Source organism: Halyomorpha halys, unplaced genomic scaffold, assembly GCF_000696795.3.
Source record: "Halyomorpha halys isolate HHAL.00 unplaced genomic scaffold, Hhal_1.1 Scaffold560.1, whole genome shotgun sequence".
NCBI lineage: Eukaryota > Metazoa > Arthropoda > Insecta > Hemiptera > Pentatomidae > Halyomorpha > Halyomorpha halys.
In genome coordinates, this window is record NW_027105487.1 from 308,548 (window position 1) to 330,306 (window position 21,759).

General features: G+C 31.4%; 1 protein-coding gene across 2 annotated transcripts in view; it reads left to right on the forward strand.

Moving 5' to 3' along the window:
• The first annotated feature begins 1,641 nt into the window (after positions 1–1,641).
• wg (wingless) overlaps positions 1,642–21,759 on the forward strand; it is an 87,480-nt gene continuing 67,362 nt past the window's right edge. For both annotated transcript variants that reach the window (XM_014426234.2, XM_014426235.2), the window contains exon 1: positions 1,642–1,746. The gene's annotated coding sequence lies outside the window, so the exon portion shown is untranslated. The remainder of the gene's footprint in view (positions 1,747–21,759) is intronic.

Below are 21,759 nucleotides of genomic sequence, written 5' to 3' on the forward strand. Positions count from 1 at the left end.
CATCTTTGGCTCGCGGTTGTTAAGTTCTTCTTTGCAGATCGAAGTGATCATTCGTTATATGTTTTATATATATTATTTTTTGATCATTGACATCAAATTCACATCATCATAATCAGGACATTCATTCCACGAGGATCCTCAAAACTTGTCATTAGCAACAAATATTTCTTTATTAAGTCACAGCGCATTCGAAATTTCTCATGCACATCTGGCCATTCATGAAGTAGGGGCAATATTTTAAGTGTTTTGAAATCACTATCCTAAAGACTTAGGATGAAAATCACCATCTTTTGTTCGGGAGGTCCTAGTTTGTTGCTTCCTTTTTTCATTTTGTAGGGCTTCAGACTTCAACTTATACCCAGGCAATATTGGCCGAGCAATAGTGATTGGCAACAGCAATGGGCAATATGTGATTTTGACTGTATCGCCAAAACATCTCCAACGCTATTTATTAACTACACCTATTTACAAAGAATATATCTCCCAGAAAAAATGGGATAAAATGCTACGAAGAATAGAAGATTTTATTTGCGAATAACTTAAGAAGTGTGGATTTTATGGTAGATTATATTGTCACTAGAAATATATATATATAGAAATATTAAATTCTCCACAAAACCATGAGAAAGAAATAATTACCAAAATCTGACTATTATAAGCGAAGATACGGTGACTTTTACATGTTTTGGTTTTTTCTATACAGATTTCTCATCCTATGATGATCCTCGGAACTCGTCATTACAATCGGGCAATTTTTATTTTAGGCTCCATACAACACTTGAGTAACACTTATTTTTGTTTTTTATTTATCTATATAATTAATTTCAATCAAAGTACTTAATAAACCATTGTCTAATAATTTACAGTTTTTTTTTTTTTATTGAGGTTTAATAATAGGTTTCATCTGAAACAGCTTAGTAAATTGAGGATTTCTCATTATATTATTAAGCATAAATGACGACGATTACGTAATTTATTTTTTATTTACTTTTTTGAACTAAGGTAGCCACTTAAATTCAATATTAAATATTTTTTTCTTTTTAAGAATAAAATAATTTAATTATTAAGCCCTTTTATTAATTCTTTAATTTATTTTAATATTCAAACAACATTTTAGACTATTTGCCATTTATTCTCTTATTGTTCTCCTGAAATAAAAATATCTCATAGCATTTAAAATAAATAAGTTGAAATTAATTAAAAGTTATTTAAATATAATATATTATTTATATGGTTAGTTTAACTCTTATGTGTAAATTTAAAATTTAAAAAGTTTTTGAGATTTTTTAGGCCAAAAATTTAATAATTATTATTTTTCTCTTACCTTAAATTATATGATGGACATAGTTAACTCAGATTAAAAGAACCTTTAATCAATTTCAAATTGAATGAAATCTCAGAAACATTCATATAGTCAATAACAATTTTGAGAATATCTTCAATTTGAAATTTGTACTTAACGTTTATGAATCAAAAAAAAAATTACTGAAAAATTAGAATAGCATACAGATGAAATATTCCTTCTCAGAATCATTTTAAAGCGCTGTACACACCATGGAAATATTCTTGATAAGTAAGCATGGTTGATAATAATATGTTTTTGCTACCTTCTTAGGATTAGTCTATTTAGTTGTGTGTTGTGGCTGAAAGAAGCAAGTTGGTTAGTTGTTATTTTATTATAAATGATGGTTCGGCTTCCTGGTTGATTTTCCTGCAAAAAAAGATTTTCGAGACTATTCCTTAATAGTAAGTACTATACTATTGTATCTTAAGTGCTTTTGTGCTACTAATGTAATTTAAAAGTAAAAAGGTGTTATCACTCCGACATTCGATCATTTTAGATATTTTACGGAAATATCTTCGGTTTGGAAGAAGACTTTCACAACTCAAAATAATTCATTTTCACAATGAAACGATTGCAATTTGTCTATATTTTTATGTGGAAGAGAGTTACAGTTGTAATTCTTACTGCACCATCTAGCAGACGGAGTAAGAATTACAACTTGTAACTCTCTTCAACATAAAAATACACAAATTGTTTTCGTTTCATAGAAAAAACATAAAAATGAATTATTTTGAGTTGTGACAGTCTTCTTCTGAACCGACGACATATGTGAAGCTTTTTAAAAATAAAAATATCTATGAATCTATCAAATCGTTCATTTGTAAAGATATGTAAGTTAAAATAATTTTTTTTAGTTCATGAATTAAAGCTTCAGACCATGTTTAAAATCCTCTTTATTTGAGTTAAAAGATAAGTTAGTTTATTTTTTTTTTATTTTTAAATTTTTATGATCGTAAATTAAATTCTGATGACTTAATTTTGTTTGACATAGACATTCATGATAACAACCTGAAATTATTCTTAATGTAGCTGGGTTTACCAACTACTGATCTGTAATCTTATATTTAATTTTATTATATAAAAATTACAGATATGGCTTATTCTAAACTTTATTATATTGGTTTATTGAGCATCAAATGAGAAAAAAGAAATAAATCTGATAAATAAATAATAATATTTTGGCTATTTTCAAATATGATATGAAGTTATTATAAGATCGTAAATGTTATTGAAAACATACATATACATTGTTTTATGACATTTCGATTTCACTGCTTTCCGTTCATTTTTATTTTTGAAATATTCTGATTCGAATTCATTATAAAATAATTTTGAATTAATTTCTACAATGTAAATTGAAAAGCATAACATTAAGCTTTCTGTGTCAGGCAATTTTGTTTCATAATATTATCTTCGAAATCACAATGAGAAAATACTTTTGTTTAGTTTTGAATTTTCCAACTAATATTAATTTATAATCATGAAAACAACGATATATCGCTCATATAGATTATATAATGAATTCTTAGTATTATGGGTGCTGCGAAATATTCATTTAAACAATTCGGCAATTTTCTTGGAATTTCTAATTCTGGAATTTTTGTGGCAGTAATTGACAATTCCAAGAATTTAGCATCTTTCCAGTTTTTCATTGTTTTCTTTCCAATCCGCATGAGAAGTTGTGTTGTGAACATCAAGCCCATCCATTCCATTCATAATGTTAATCATGAATAGACGTTCTATAAATTGTTTGTGAATTTAAAATTCGTGTTTAATATATTTTTCAACTAACCCAACCTCTTGGTGGTTGCCCAGTCTCAATATATATGGTTATTAACGAAACAGTTGAAATTAGATATTATCCCAAAGAAGATAGTACCTGTTTTTAATTTTTCGCTGTTGAATGGGTAATCGCTTTTAAAAAGGAAAGCTTCAATAAAGCTAAAAATTTAGAAAAAAATATGATTTATTAAGGGCCCGCGGAAAAAATCGAATATTTAGGGAGCCGGAAACTGTATACAAATATCGATTCAGAAATAGTTCCGAAGTATAATATTTGAGAATAAGCATTATTTGGTTTGTTTTTGTTTCTTTATTGTTCAGGTTTTTCATACTAATTATTTTTAGGATAATTGAGTGACAGATCATAGTTTGTTTAAATATTTTTAAATATGTTTAAATAAAATAATTTGTATGCAAATAGAGTCTCAAAACACTGTTTATTATTTTTATTATATATTCATTAATCATTTTTTACATATTTTTAATAAGTATGAAAATAAATAATTTTAAATTATGAGTATTTGAAAATGTAATAATCGGAAAAACGATATTTAGAGTCTAATGAAATCTGAATAACTGACAGGGGAATTCCTGACGGTACCGACCCTTAAATATATTTTTATATGTGTCTTAATAGTTTACAAAGTTATTTCAGAGATATAATATTTTTGTAGATCCTGAGTTTAATTTTTTGATTAATTTTATACTATCCTTTTTGTCTCAATCAAAACAATAAAAAAATTCCTTCAAACAATTAGCACTACACGTCTTGCCTATCATTACAAATTTTTTAAAATCTTTTAAAACCCTCTCTGATAGAACCTTTAAAGTAAAACATAACCTAGCCTACTCATCTCTCTTTTCTCAGCCCGCCGGTCTTTCTGAAGGTAGTATCTTAGGTCCCATTATTTATACGGTTTATACAGCTGACATCCCAACCCACCCTAACACAGTCCTAACAACATACGCTGATGACACATGTATACTGTTTGTAGTAACGACTCGACTAATGCATCACAAACACTACAGGCACACATAACATCTATTGAAGAATGGTGTCAAAACAGGAGAATCAAAATAAATCCTGACAAATCCCATCAGATCACCTTTACTCTCCGTCGTAAACCTCTACCCTCCTGTCCTACAGTATCCTTTCTAAACACTCCACTAACGCCTGTTGAACAGAGTCGATACTTAGGACACCATCTTGACAAGAGACTTACTTGGAATCCACACAGAAGACTGAAACGAAAAGAAACTGCTCGTAGATTCCGATTGGTACAACACTCACTTGATAAACTTCCTATTCACTACAAAAAATTAGTATACACTACGATATTCAGACCAATTTGGACATATGGAATTGAGCTCTGGGGCTCTACCAAGCCATCAAATTCCTCCCGCATCCAATCCTTAAAATCCTAAATCCTACGTAAAATCCTTGATGCTTCTTATTGCGTTACAAATAAACTCATCCACAAAGACCTTAACATCCCATTCGTTGCAGATTTGGCCCAAAACAGATATGCGTCTTTTCATTCCAAACTCCTTACCCATACTAACCCATTAATTCTTAATCTTTCATCCTTAATAATCTCTGATAACCCTCCTAGGCGTCTGAAAAGAAAATGGCCACAGGTCCTTCTAATTTAAGTTAATGCTTGAAGTACCACCAATGGGTGGTTCCTTCCCAAGATTTTCAAGTGTAAATGAAATATACAACATATTTACTTATTGTATTGATTACTTGTACAGGTGTAAATCACATTAAATAAATAAATATAAAAATCAAAAAAATCTTTTAAACCATAGTTTACGTAATAGCTTCGTAAACCACATTCAGAGCTTTCATTAAAACATTTATAGGTATTAAACGATCAGGATAGAAAATCAGACTTAGATTTTTTTACAACTTCAAAATTTGATTAAAACTTCAAAACATAACAAAACGATTTTTGGGCATAAAGAGCTTTTTTATGGCCAGCAATAAATCAGTTCTTAATCCATAATAGAGGCTCTTCAGCGCTGAAACTGAATATATGTTAACTGAGGCAAAGATAAGAGCTTTTTTCTTACATCTGAAAAGTTTGAAGAAAATGTTCAAAGAAAATAAGCTCATAGAGGAAGCTCTTGAATTGTTATTTAATTTCTGTCACTTGCTATTCTTGAAGTTTTCGGTCCAATTTTCCTTCTTATAGAGAAAGACTAATTTGAAACGTGCGATTTTAGAAGCAATATCATAAAAAAAGAAAAATTTGCTTAAATTAAAAAAAATTTCTGAATGTTATCAACTGGTTGGTAATATGGTATTAGTAATATAATTGATGTTAATCATACTAGGAATTTTGTATGAGAAAGTTAGGACAACATTTTTTGTTTGTATAACTTTTTTTTATTTGAAGGAATCTTAAACGGGTAAATTAAGTGGGGTTCCAAAAATTATTGATTAGTTCATTTTTTTTTTTATAATGATATTTTTTCTAACAAATTAATTTTCGTTTTTCAACATTTAACAAAGATGAAAGTAGCTTGTTTGTTTTCCAATTAAGGACAAATCAATATGACTAACCTTTAGTAGTAAAAAAAAATGTTCTCATGAAGTACAATCCCTTGGTAACAAAACTAGTTCATTAGTGAAGAGCCTGTCAGGGTGAGAACGTGGAAGAGTATAGTAAATTGATTTCTTGATTAAAGTGCCAGCGGGCAACGGTGGGGGTACAACCACCCAAGAGATGCCTGGGAGATTTACAGTCCCTTACGAAGCTACGTACTGTAAGTTATGTCGGAGTAATATGGCTCTTTACGAGACTATCTCCAGTATCGAAGGCCCCTTTCCAATCTAAATCATATCAAGGATTAATACGTTCTAGGATCGTGTTCTCCAGGGCACAATAAAACCGCTTTGGATGGATCCGTTATCGTCCACAGAACTTGTCCACGAGGTATCTCTTCCTATGCGGTCTCTCTGCTATTCTTGAATTCCAACAATATGTTCTATAAATGTCTGATCTATTTGAAATAATACATTTGGACAAAAAAAAAATCATTCTACAGCGATTTTAGAATTAAATTTAGAAATTGAAGTATTCACGCCATTTTAGAATCTTCAATTTTCATCATCATTATTACTTTTTAGATATATCATAACCTAGAATCATGGGGACATGCACATCATCCCTATATATTTTGTTTTAACAAATGTATGTAAAAATAAATAAAAACAATAACATAATCACAAATTACATTTAAAAAAATTAAATAAAAATAGAATCATTAGGAAATGATTTGCTTTTTAATTATAAATAGAATTACTAGAGATTACACATACATTTATAATTCAAGAAGCAGCAATTCAGAAATAAAGCTGTTATTTAGACATATCATTTACCTCTGAATTACATAAGGAGAAAAAAAAATACCAAAGTCCTATGAAAAGGTTTTCCGTTGAACTTTGCACACAATGTTTGGAAGGTATGTTCCCCTCGTGCCATTCATACCTTATACTACTACTAGTGAGTCACTCTTATGTTAACACTTAGAGATCAAAATAACTCCCTTAGATAGTACTCCGATATAACAGACTGATTAGAAATTCTACCATTCCACCTGATATTCCTCAATTCCCATGCCATCTTAACACTAAGGCCCAGCCTAACACAAAGCCACAAAGCCAGTGTTCGACTAATTAGAACTAAGAAATGGTCTGAGGAGCATGACTATAAAAAGCCAGATTGATCAGTTTATGACTAATTTCGATGGAAAAAGGAGTAATCTTGATTTTTTATGGTGAATATTTGTTTTTTAAGTTTGTTACCTTTCAAATACTAAATAGATGATAATTTTAATTACTATGCTGGTTAACTCTAGTAATGAACCAGATATCACTCCTTCCATTACAAACTCCTTAACCACTCAAACCCCCTAGTTTCTAACCTTGCATCCTCTTCCATTCCTGACAATCCTCCGAGGCGCCTGAAAAGAAGATAGCCACGAGACCTGCTAATGTAAAATGTCATTACAGTGCTACCAATGGGTAGTTGCTCTACACCTGTAACACTCCATTTTAAATAAGATCAAATTTACAGAATGTATTATATAATATACAGTTGTAAATTCCAATAAAGATATTAAAATAAAAAAACTCTAGTAATAACCAAAGGTTACCCACAATCTATAATCTGGAGGGTTCTCTATCTTATAATGCCCGGGACAACATGGGATGTAGCCGTCGTAGCTATGAGCAATTGCTAGGCGGGATGTGTTCCATCAAGGTCGCTGGCACATAGAGGGCACAAAATTAACCATGCAAAGTTCCCTTTTTTTAGACTGAACACTTTTTCAAATTGAGGTTTAGCTTTTTTTGACAATAACTGTGTTTTTATAATAAAACCATAAACAATTTGACAGAATTTTTTTTTTTAATTTATTTATTGATATGTACACTTGTACATAAATACATCAAGTAAATTTGAGGAAATCATAATGGTATGGTACAAGCATGTAGCGAAACTACCCAATGGTAGGACTCTAAAAACATTTTTACAATATAAGGTCTCGAGGCCATCTTCTTTTCAGACGCCTCGGAGGATTGTCCGGAATAAAAGAGGAAGCAAGATTGATATCTTGTTCGGGCTAGATCGGTTACAAATGGAACATTAAGGTCTTTGTGAATGATTTTATTTGTGACAAAGTAGGGAGCATTTAGGATTTTACGAAGGATTTTGGATTGTAAGGATTGGATACGAGAGGAGTTCGAAGGTTTAGTGGAGCCCCGGAGCTCAACGCCGTATGTCCAGATGGGCCTTATAATTGTAATGTAAATCAGTCTTTTGTAACGAATTGGAAGTTTACACCGTTTGTCTAGTAAGTGCTGTAATAGTCGAAATCGATGTGCAGTTTCCTGTCTTTTCAGTCTTGTGTGAGGATTCCAGGTTAGTCGTTTATCCAGATGTAGTCCAAGGTAGCGGATCTGTTCAACAGGGGTAAGGGCAACATTATCGAAGTATACTGTAGGATAGTCAGTAGGTTTAAATTAAAAAAAAAAATTGTTCAGACCCACCGAGCTCAAATTTATCAAGTTCGCCGGGAGCGCAGAATTTAAAGAACCTTTAGCAATGAAAAAAGAGGTAATCTCATTGGCTGCAGTTCATCCATAGAACCTATCAAGATTAGTCTCAATTTAGTAGAAAAAATAAAATACACTCGTGATAAAATACGAGAAATCTATCGCGTTTATTTTACAATCTGACGTTTAGATTTATTACAATGGCGGAAAATATGTGATGAGGTCCTCTCGGTTCGAGGCTCGCTGAAGATTCGATTAATGTAAATATTTGTCGCGGAAGACGTAGAGACAGAAGAGGGAGGCTGACAAAGAACTACCGTGGAGGTAGCTCATTTACATAGCTATCTGAGGAACAAACCCTCCCCCCGGAACGTCTTGATCGGTTAGTTTGCCTTAATAGTTCCTAATAGTAGGGCCCCTCGTAATGGTCCCACGTCGGCTCGCATTATACACATCTCCTCCTATCTTAAATCTACCTTATAACTAATCTAATAAATATTTAAAATACGCACTCAGCCTCTCGCTCCGCATAATCCTGCGACTAATTGAAATATCAACTTGATAAACTCACTTTTATTTTCATTACCTTTTTTTTTACTTGTTTTTTAATTTTATTTTCTACTTTCTGTTTTGTTTTATCGATCCATCAAGGTTCATCTAATGCTTTTAGTAATCTCATTAAATATTGATACTCCCTCAATGAAGTCTAACTATTATATTAAAGAAATGTGTTTAACATATAATATGCATTATATCCAAAAACTTCACTATGAATAATAAAAAACACAACAAAAAAAAAATTAAAATGTGTACCACTACAACCCGTTGTACTGTTATGGGTGCAGTACTTTCTAAGGAAGTACTGTTAACAGACCAACGGTTGTGCAAGGAGGAGATTTGGTCAGAATCACGCTCGACCGCCAGATTTTTACCCAATTTATGAGGCTAGGTGGACCAAACACAATAATCACATTTATATGTGTCCTTTTGCAGTATTAAAAAATAATTGATAGTTGACTGTACACACAGATCTCTCTCTTACGATAAAGCACTATTTTTCAAGAATTCTAACAGGAAATACAATTTTTTCATAAATTAATATTGGGAACAATCTTTTCATTCGACAAAGCTTGAAAGCAATTTTTGACGATTTATGCACAAGCAGTTAGGAAAATCGAAGAAATGTAAAATTCATTTGAGAATTCAATTTCCCAAAAGAATCCGTCATCATTAGTTTTTTTTGCCCCGTTAAATACATTTCTCTCCAATGATGACAGAATCTTAGGGGAAATTGAAATTTGAATTTTTTTTAAACAGAATTTGTAACAAAATTGTCCCAACGGAATTCGAAATTAATACAATGGCTGTATATAACGGATGGAAAATATGAGTTATCTAGTCTGAATTAGTTTCTTAAATTGGTTTAGGTGTAGGAACATGTGAGTAATTTATCGGGACAAAGTTATATTTATAATAGACAAGGAAACCTTGTAAATAAATCATTAAACGTTATGATTACGATATGAACGAGAAAGTTTAGATGTTGTAGACAGCCCAGCTATATCATAATTAGATCTATCAATATAAACTTTCAATTAACACGCCGTGTCCCACTTGACTTTAATAAGCATATATAATTATAATAAGCAGTACTATATTTAAAGAGAAAAGAAAAAAAAGAGAGCATTTACCGAGAAGCATTTATTTCTTTGGGTGGTCTGCACTGGTATGATTATATTAAAGAGCAGAGCCGTGTGGCGGATCACACTTGTGCAAAAGGAGGCGGTTACGATGAAAGAGAACCCCCCAGAGCGGTCACACTAGCCAGATAAATTTAAATTAGAGGTTACCTCCGAGGGAGCGTCGGTCGCTACCTGCACACGTCTCAGTTAGGGCCCACGCGGAGGAAAATTATATGAATTAGCTATAACTGCCCCCTAAAGCCACTAAATGCTCCGGACACTCGCTGAAATATATAGTCTTTTCAACATTAGAGGGCAACATCTTAGTCATTCCTCATCTATTATTCTCTTTACCTCGATCTAACATGGTTCTGAAGTGGACAGGAACGGATTTTCTGTGTCAAACATCATACGGAAAGGAGTCGTGACTAGAAATGTGGGTTGAAGTCAACGAATATATTTACCTCGTTGAAATTAATCTTATTTAATAGTCTGTAGCCAAGTACAAAAAAAAAAATGTAAAATCCAAACATTAAAAAAAAAATACAAAGCTAGAGCTCTCCTTTATTTTCAAGATGAAAGGGAGGATGAGGTAGTTGTAAACACATATATATCTCAAAAATTAATGATTTACGTGAAAAAAATTAAGGTATATTAAATTTACAATCAAAATTGTAATATAAATTTTTATATAAATCATTTCATATCTGAGATAGAGGGTAAAAGTTCACTATTCGCAATATAAAACAGATCACTGTTTAATTTTTTAAATATTAGGATTAGTTGTCAAATTTGACTGCATTAATATTTGCCCCTTCTATCTCAAAAACGAAATGATTTATACAAAAATGTTATATCGCAATTTTGATAGTAAATTTAATATACCTTACATTTTTGTATAAACCATTTCGTTTCTGAGATAGAGGGAGCTAAATATTAATCCAGTCAAATTAGACAACTAATCCTAATGTTCATAAAATAAAAGTGTTCTGTTTTATATTGCGAAAAGTAAACTTTTACCCTCTATCTCAGAAACGAAATGATTTATACATAATGTTATATTACAATTTGGATAGTAAATTTAATATACCTTAATTTTGTTCTGAATACTTTTTTCACGTAAACCATTAATTTTTTATGTATAAACATTTTCCTCATCCTTCATATCAACTTGACAATATAAGAGGACAGCTCTAGCTTTGTATTTATTTTTTTTTATAATGTCTGGATTTTATTTTTTTGTATTTGACTGGACTATTAGATGAGATTAATTTATATGGAGTTCACGTACGCGTCAGGGTTGGGATGAAGAGGAAGGTGGATAAAAAACTGCGTTTTATCAGTTTTTCTTTTATCTTATACAATGAAAAAATATTGGGTTTATTAAAAAACTACAATCTACAGAGTATAAAATTAATTCCTACTAGAATTAAAACAATACTTACATTTGTCAATTACAGCGTTCTACGTTGCTGTGATACCACTAACTCAAGGCTTAGTGTGGGTTTGTTTTCCTTTTTCCAAAACATGATCAATCTTTTTAACAACTTCGTCCGTTATTTCTGCTTTGTACTTAGTTTATTATATTTATTTTTGTTTATTAGGTCTTACGAATTTATGAGGTTGGAATAACATGAATTTAAATTTTTTGCATTTAATTTTTTGTTGATAACCAGATTTTTCTGTTTTTCTATTGTGATCATTTCTTTTAGATTTGGCTTGAAGTTATGTTTTCCTCGATGTCTGATAGGTTTATCAAATTTATACTTATGTCCTGTTTGTCTGAAATGTGTGGTGAGAGCAGTTAGGTCAGGTTTGTTAGGGTTTATGTGTTTATATGTACAGCTATATTTGTATTGTATATTGTGTTCGGTATATCTCTCTTTTAAGAGACTGTGTCGAAGTTTTTAAATTTGATTTCCCACAGTTCTCTACAAAGGAAATTTCATACACTACATTATGTTCTATTTTTGTCTTTCTTATTGGTATGAAGTTTTGATAAAGTGGCCTTATTTTTGTGTGTAATAGCATAATCGTTTTTGTTATTGTTTTTTATATCCTTTCTGAGAATATTGGTATGTAAGGAATTGTGTAGTATCTTTTACTGATAGATTTTTGGGGTTTAGGTTGTGTCAATGTAAGTGATAGGCAAACTAATTTATGAGGGAGCCCATTTGCGAACAGAAGAACAACTACTTTTTTGCTGTTTTTTTTTTTGTTTTGTTTTTTGTGTTTAGGTGATAATTTTCGCGCTCGGTTGACTAAAGTTTTAGCGCTATTGATTTTATATCTTTCTGGAGATTGGGCGATATAATATACTCGTATATACTTGTATCATTGCATGGGTTTTTGCTACCATTTTGATTCTATCTCCCCTTTTGAGTTTATAATTACAAGTACATCTAAAAATGGTATTTTATTTTCTATTTCGGATTCAATGGAAAAATTTAATCTGGAGAAATAGTTTTTAAATTAACTTAAAACTATTTATTTTTTGTTATTATTGGTTGGTATTTCGGTTACAATCGTACAATTGTCAACAAATTTGTATATAAATGGTATATGAAATAGATTTATGGGAATTACTGTATTCCATAAATCATCTTAATAAATATCTGATAAAATCGGGGCAATAGTAGATCCAATGGGACATCCGAATATTTAGATACAGTATTGATATTGGAAACATTTTGTATCCATACATAAAGCTAGTAGTTCGTTGAATTGTGTTTTGGGAATATTTGTATATTTTTCGAGTTTATTCCATTGGTGTTCTTTCATAGTTTTTATCTTAGTGGAGTGTATACTGGAAAACAATGATGATGCGTCCAACGAAACGAGTTTGAACTCTTGAGGGATTTGAATGCTTTTGAAATTTAAGGGAGTCTGTTACGCTGTATTTATTGGTGGAAATTAGTTTCAATATGTCTGCTAGATATTTTGATAACTCGTATGTTGGGGATTCCGATGGTTTCAACTGGGTTTCGTTCTTTATGTTTTTTTAATATGTGAATATAATTTTGAGAATGTTGGTGATTTTGTAATGATTCTCCAGTATGTTTTATTGTCAAAGTGATTTTGTTGTTTAAACTGTGCTAAGGTTATGTTTGTGTTAGTCATTAATTTGTGTATGTATTTTGGATACATTTGCCTTTGATGATAACAACAGTTTTATCTGTTTTTGTTATTATTATATCAGGTTGTGTTTTTCAAAATTCTTTTGTTATTCTGTTCATTTTTTGTGTATTAAAGAGTGTCTTAGTTGTACTGTTGTTATTTTTACTTTTTGTAAAGTTCAGTTTTTGGGATAACTCTTTCTGTTGTTTTTTAAATAAATATACTAGCATCAAGAAATCAGAATGAGTCGTCTGGAGCTAGCTCCCCTCTTCAGATTGGTGGAGGAAGCAAAAAAGATTATCAAACAAATAATAATAAAAAAAAAGTGTATACACACTTAAATACAGTAGTATAAAGATAAATTTAATCATTCTATCATCTGCCATATCGGCGAACAAGTTTCTGTTCCTGGTCACTGATTGTTGAATATTTGATATTTTTGAAAATTGTAGTTGTAATAGGACATCGTGGCTGATCCGAAATGCATCCTTTGTAGCAGATCCTTCAATTGTAGAGTTTTATGTTCACAAAAAATTCAGCACATTTGCAACAGCAAAAATGCAGATTTGAAACTGAAGAGACTCGTGAATTGCTTCGTAAGTTTTATCTTTTGGGTTTCCCAGGCGCTCTCATGTCTCCTGTTGGTATACCGAGATGAAGTGGCTCTATCCAACCTCCCGAAGGCAATACCTCCTTGGCATTTTCCTATTCCAAGTTCTTAAAATAAAAAAAACCTACTTTTATCCTTGATCTCCTCACTCTCCGTTCATGAAACACCAGATCCCAGCCAATCGATTCATATATGCCCTCCTATAGATAGAAACGCCTCCTTCAGCAAATCCTTCGTCATGCGTGCAACCTCCTTCTGGAATACTTTTCCCATCCCTATTCGAAAATCCTCATCCATTCTTTCCTTTAAACAACAAACCTCCGCATTCTTGTAAACAATATAAATAGGTAAATATTATTTATCATTATAAACAGTAGCTAAACTAATATCTCAATATAATTTCCTTTTGCTAGCTGAAAACTTTTAAATGTTTGCCAGATAAATAATCATAATGTGTGAACCATGTATTTATCGTCAAGGGACATTTGTCCCATACTAAAATTATTTTTTCATTTCGTATTTCATTACACTCAAAATCACTCCAATCAACCCTAAACATTATATTTCTACTATCTACAAGTCTAAGTACTAAGTCTTATCTTTTCAATTACCCGATGAACAAGAACCAGGACAAAGACAGTAAATAGAACTCATGATTTACTGATATCACAAAATATGAATCAAATCATCGTAAAATTAAGATTGGTAATCATGATATTAAATTGCAAAACCAAAACATCAAAATTACTTCTTTGGGATATTTTATGGAGTGAAATTTTAAAGTGATTGCACGACTAATTGCAGCAACTGTCATAGTATAAACTGTACATGACTTACTGTCATGGCAGTTTTTACTGTTACACTAATCCAGGCATGAAGTTGATAATACATGTAATGGTAGTGAAGCTACTGTCATGTTAACTACCACATGTATACATACACCACAGTGAACTGTCACACCATATCTACCTTATTAGTTATAACAGTAATAACTGATAGGGGGTTAACACTATTCTCAACCACTGTTGAGTTTTGGTCATTTCTAAACATAAAATTGACTCCAATAAAAATTTTTAACCTTATGGAAGTTATGGGGTTTGGCTGGTACCTGGAGTGGTCATTTTTACTATATGCCACACTACTAATTTCTAATTCGTTTCTTATATTTCAACTAATGCCACATTAAAATAATTTATTGCTAATCTCTGTTAGAATAATCACATTATCCTCCATAACATAAAAATAATTTATAGTTGTGTATATTTTTTTAAAAAACTTGATCATTTGCCCATATTCTTATACCGTCCTTAGATTTCTGCAAGCTCGTCTCATATGCGAGAAATCCTGTTTATAGATTGTCTGGGTGTTTAATTTGTTGTTTTTGAAGTCAATATACGGCTATTATGATAGTATAATAGCTAAATGCGATGTACTAATTCTGCCCATAACTTGATTATTAAGTAATTAGTTTTGTTTAATTGGTAAGTTAAATAATTAATTTAATTGGTAATTAATGTTTATTTTTTTCCCCTCTTATTTTACTTTCTTTTAAATTGTATTAATTGTTTAACATTTGGCTAATTGTATTTGAATACACCTTAATAGGCGAAGATTTGATCAATGTGTGAGTAGCATTATGAGTGTCCATTAGCACATTTTAATACTTATATTACTATCCAAATAAGATAAATCAAAAAGGGTTGACAATCATGAAATTAAATCCCAAAACCAAAACATCAAAATTACTTCTGCTAAATTCGAAGTAGCATTTTAATATGAATAAATAAGTAAAATAAAAAATAATAAACATAACACTGGATTGTTCTTTTTCACTTTTAGTACTAATTGCCTTCAACTTTATCTTTCAATTTTATTCCTTCTTCACTTGGTTTTTTTTTATTTCTTAATTTTTCAATTATTTGGCATCCTATAACTGGTTTACACGATTTCTTTTATTTTCCGATCTCATTCCTAATCATGAGAATATTCAAAATTTTCAAATAATTTGTTTATATAATATCTGAATTCTGAACATTCATGTCAGGAATGTCCCTATTTTGTCATAAATAAGATCATAACTCGATTGATATGAATCTGTATATACACCAATTAATGGATTTGCGTATACAACGGAAAAAGTTTAAAACTACCGAAATCTTAAACAAATTTTATTTATATAAGTATCAACTATTATTATATAAGTAGTATTGTTATAATATTGTCTAGTAACCGAGACACTGCATTTGACGATTTCACTGTATGTATAAAGAGGTCAAACAGTCTTTAGAAACATTATGCTATATTTAAAAACAAAAGATATATAAAAATTGTCATGTATCGACGTATAATAAATCTTATTGAATAGAAATATCGTGAAGAATGTCTTCAAACAAAAACAGTGTGCCCTCTAGATATAATAATAATTAACCGTTTTATTAAACTACTCCACCACAAACTGAACCTATTCCATATGTCATGAGGTAACACCGGTAGTTGTTCGTAACTAAACATGTTGGCAACTGGACAAAAAAATTAAATGGTTATTCTAGAAAAAATTAAATGAAAATTCAAGACAAAAGTGTAAGACTTCATGAAGTTCTTGACATATTAACACACTACAATACTTTATGTTTTTCCTTCTAGATTAACCTCTCTAAGCAATCAACCCTTTAAAGACCTAATGAAATTCAACTTTGATTTAAAAGGTTCCCGACAAAGATTTTATTTAGCTAATCTATTGTCATTATTACATTCCCCACTAAGTTTTTCTTATTTTTACTAACACAAATACAAATATTAAGCTTACTTGCAGCTCTAAGGCCGTGTAAAGCCTTACTGTAACCTGCTTCGCTTTCCTGGAATCTTATTACAATACGTCCAGCAATTGTAATACCTCAAAGGCCGCAATGAATCGGTTAGAATTATCGCCGGTTCGAATCCGCCAGTCTTTTTTCGTGTTGGGCTCAAGCATATAAACCTTCCTGGTCTGACTAGCATTGCGTGGCTTGCTGCTCTTGTTGGAATACATAAGAACATTAAACCGAATTTTCTAATTTATGAACTACATAATAACAACCAGAGCTGGATTCAAGTAATTACTACTTATTAAAATCTCTGAATACCAGTATTTCTTAAATTCAGAACTTTTAACTTCTAGGATTATATATTTTATAGGCCACTATCCCAAATGTATCCTTACTTCTCGTATAACTATAGTTATGGATTGGAATCTGGAGTTTTTTTTTGTTTTTCTTCTTATACTCATTTTTTCATGATCAGTTCAACCGGTTTACGAGTTCTATGACGTATCTTATCCTGTGTTCAATTTTACTGTATTGTTTGTCTTCAGATAATCACAAATATGGTAGGCATTAACTTGTATTATAACCTTCAGCGTATTAATGATAATCATTTTATTATGTTATTACTTGAAGTCAACATCTTATAACATTTTTATAGAACTATAAAAGTAAAATGATTAGAGCTTATTTTTGGCACTTGCGAACATCGCATCCCTCTTGAATTACTGTTTTCACTTACTTGGTACTTTCTTGTACAATTGTAAGGTGGAATGTTTTTTAAAGTTTCTAGAGCAAGTTGTTACCTTCCTCACCTATTGCAAGGAGGTCAAAAAGGGCGCCCTAATCATTACGCGGGAATGTATCCTAATAGATGCCTGTGTGGTCTCTTCCAGAGGCGATTTGCCATTTGACTTGGAGGTGGCGGCCGAGATAAAAGGAGACGCCACACGCCAATAAAATGATTTAGGGGTGAAACCTTTTTAAAATATCCTCAGCCCCTGGCGGCAACACCTCAGACCACCCCGCAAGCCTCTCCTAATTACATCTTCATCCCCACCCAACCCATTTTTTCATTCTTGCATTGACTGAGGTGGAAACTATCGCTCCGCCGCTGGCTAAATACATACCTTTCTCTGTAATGGGCTGTGTTTTTGTATACCACAGTCTAACTCATCATAATTTAAGATTAAGGATACAGGCGAAAAAAGCTTTTTTTCTGAAATTCTTCATTCCTTTGGCAATGACAAGGAATCTGGTGAATTCAGGTATTAATATTAGTAATACCAATACAACTAAATTTTGATCTGCTTCTTTTTGAAAATTTTCAATCAACATTGCTGATAATTGGCAATGATTTACTTAACTGTAATGTAACGAGTTTATTTTATTCTAAGCGCATTTTATGACTCCTCACCATGTTCTCTGGCACTAGAGTTATAGGTTGTGAAAGCTTAAGCAAATGAAAACATTGATAATTGGCAATGTATTGATAATTGGTTTGAGAAATCAAACATTAATGTTAAAAATACATCAGTTGAAAAGTAAAGATTTTTAAAATTTGTTAGTATACTATTTCTTTTCAATTTTATGTTTCTCAAAATTTTAGTTATCTCTTTTTGTTGTATAGCCCTGATGAAGAAACTCAGGTCGAAACGTCGGCATGAATAAATAATTTTTTGTTTATTTCTGTTATTTTTTGCTAACCGCACCCCACGACCATCTACTCCAATTCGTTCTCTTCTGTCTGTGTGAGAGATTCCAGTTCGAGGCAGGGGAGGGATACCTTTTTGGCCAATTGGTATTGACCATGACCATGGCATGGCATGGTCATTTTGCGGACTATTTTTTCGTGTTCTGACCCCAATACCAATATGCAGAATTCGGGCATTCAGTGCGGTCCCTTCGTGATATCAACAACTGTGTTATACTCGCTTTCTTATAAATGTTTTTTTCGATAGTTAACATCTGTAGTGCTAAAACGGCAGTATTTTGATGAAACTTTAAAAAAATGTCTCCTTGAAATTCTCTTCCCATACAAAAATTGGCGAGACATAATTAAAAAAAAAATAACGAAAATTAGTAGGTTTTTTTTTTATTGCATAATTCAGAAAAAAAGCCTATGCAAAACCTCACTGAAACATTTAAACCATAATTAACTTCTCTAATGAAAATAAATCCTAAAAATCAGTCTTCTTATTGTATTTGCTTATTTAAAAGAATTATCGATTTTTATTCTATAAAACATATATTTATATTTGTGCTTAAAACATACTTCAGTAAATATTTTGTTTTATTATGTAATTTATTTGTATATTTTATTAATTATTATAAGCAATACAGGGTTTCATATATATATTTTTTAAGTTTAACATCCTGTCAATCGTTTCAAACAAATGATGACCTTTTCTACATCTTTTACTCATTCATGATGCCTTATGTGTCATTGACACTAACATAAGTTATAATGTATCAGATTTAATTAATTATTTATTTCGTTAAGCTTGCCTCAGGAAAAATAATACATCTATAAACAAAATAGTGACTGAATTTACTTATTGAAGTGATAAAAAGAGGTAAAACAAATTTAAAACTTCACTTCATGATCCTATTGAGCCACAAACTAAGCATTTCCTTGTTAGAATCGGTTTTAATCCAGCCTGAGACGTTTTTCATTTTGTGGTGGACCCTCGAAATAAATCTCACCTTTCCCACTCAGGGTGAAGTAGGTTCTAACCTGTAGAATAACCATTCTTCCTCCCCTAATTCCGTAAAATATAAGAACGTAAGACTCAAAATAAAATTCACTTTTCTCAAAATGAAATCATTTAAAAAATTAACTTAGCAGGGCAGTATAGCCATCTCAGAAATTAATTCTATGAAAATTATTAATGTCATATATTAGATAACAAAGAGTGGCATCTTATTGTTTTTTTAATAGCTTTGCTAGTTTCTAATTCGTTTATGTAGTGGCTGTCAATACATGTTTATCTACTTAATTTTCATTTTCTTTGCATGTCGATGTGATAATTTTTTTAATTAAATTTGATTTGTCATAGCTGTTTTTTTTCTGTTTTATCAAAACATTAAAATGTTTTTGTTTTGTTTTTTTTAAAAAAGTTATATTTGAGTGACATTGGCTTGTTTTATTCTTGCTAACTCTCAAATGCTTTCAATTGCATTATCAAATATTACTGAAAGCGACATTATTACCCAAACGTTGTTCTAGTGCAGAGAAGCTAACTTCCCACGCCCATCCTTGCCATTCCATAAATCTTTGTTCTGAGTGTTGGATAAGGTAGATACAAAGGTGAAGTGTATCCGGTCGGTATAATGTCGAAGGTTGGTGTGAAGTAGGGAAGCACAGATTTACATCGGCCCTCTAAAGTGTAGGTCCCCCAGGTATAGGTTTATAGCTCCTTTTCAATGGGAGGTCCGCCCATTCATCTTGCTCGGCTTTTCACACTTCTACCACAGGCTCCTGTGTCCTCTCCTTTATCTTCATTCTGTCTTTCCTTTTCCTGGCGGTATCACGGACGAGGAATGCCTGCTGGCGATGGTTATCATTGGAAGAAAACCATTTGTCAGGGATGTAACTAATAAGGTATTGACTAGTGGCCTTATGTAAGATACATTAAGTGTAGGAATATCACGGGTTTAGGGCATACATGTTTATCCCAATCATAATCTATTCAACTTTCAATAATAACGAAGACCAATCAATAATTTTAAACTACATTTTCATTTTTTAATTTTTTTCTATATAAGAAGATGGTCAGGGTTAAGGTCAAAAGAGAAACAACGTTCCGACGTTTCGCCCCACTTTGCAGGGATTCATCAGGGCTGTTCAACCTTTACCTTTGAACAGCCCTGATGAAGCCCTGCAAAGTGGGGCGAAACGTGTGAAAATAAATAGCTGTAAACTATTTTTGTTTCTCTTTTGACCGCAATCCTGACCATTTTATATATCAATTTTTACGGTCAACTATATATACATATATATTAATTTTTATCGAATTCCAGTAGCTATAAGTCATGCTTGATGGATTTCAAAGGGAATTTATTCACTCAAGATGTACTATTTCCTAACCCATTTCAGCTACCTAATAGAGAAAAGAACATTTAAAAAAAAATTATGTATTTTTCTATCTCGAATGAATGTTTTATTTTCCATACACCAACTGATACACTATATACATCTATATCAATTATAATAAAATATCAACTAATACATCATACAACTTGATATTAATCTAGAAATCAGTAAGACAACGGTAGAAACTTTCCAAATAGCTTCCGAAACTGTTCCTCCTGATGATTAATGTTGAACAACGACTTAAACAAATTAGGATAAAAGCAGAAAAGAGTAAAAAGAAGGAGGAGGAAGAGAAAAATTAACTAAAGAGTTACATTCTGTACCAATGATTTTTGTACCTTTACAAATAACGAGTGTTTTTCTTTGGCAATTTAAGTCACAAAAACTTTCTCTACAAGATTAGCTATCGGCGGCGATCTTCTCGACAAAGACCCTTCAATATGAAAATATGATTCTGGTTACAAGAGTGTAATTGAAAACCCCGATAATATAGTGAATGTAAATGATGTCGGAGAAAGAGACGTTAAACGAATCCAGGAATACATCTTCACTAAAGATGAAAGTGAGAAAAAATTCTCCGAAGAACGTTAAAAATTCTTAATGAGGTATAGATAGTTGACCATAGATTCATGATTGGAGAGGTTTGTCAGGGGGGGGGGAGAGTGCGGTCAGCAAAGAACACCATACATAAACTAAACCATATTTATTTATTTTATGCCGACGTTTTGACCTGAGTTTCAGGACTTCATCAGGGGTTATGGCGTAGAAGGTCGGCCTAAAACTCACTTAGTTATTCCAGTTGTAGGCCTACCTTCTACGCCATAAACCCTGATGAAGACCTGTAACTCAGGTCGAAATGTCGGCATAAAATAAATAAATATAGTAAACAAAACCGTTTATTTATGTTGTTCTATGCTGACCGCACCCCCCGACAAACTTCTCCAATCGTTAAAAATTCTTAATTGCTATTAAATCTTTTCTTACGAGAAAAATAACAGTCAAGATTAGTTTGTTTACAATTTCTTTTTACTTAAATAAAAATGTTTTTTCCTAATATAATTTTTTTTATTAAAAAAAATTTTTTCAAGGATTGTTCCATCTTCAAGGCATTTGACGCTCACCTACTAGTTTTCAGATTCAATTTAAATTTTTTACTGTCTGTTTTATTTTGGATTATGGCATGGAAGCAGCATAATTAAGAGCCACTCGAGTGAAAATCCTTAAAAATCTGTTTCTATTCAGCTTCCTCTGTTAAGCTCTAGTG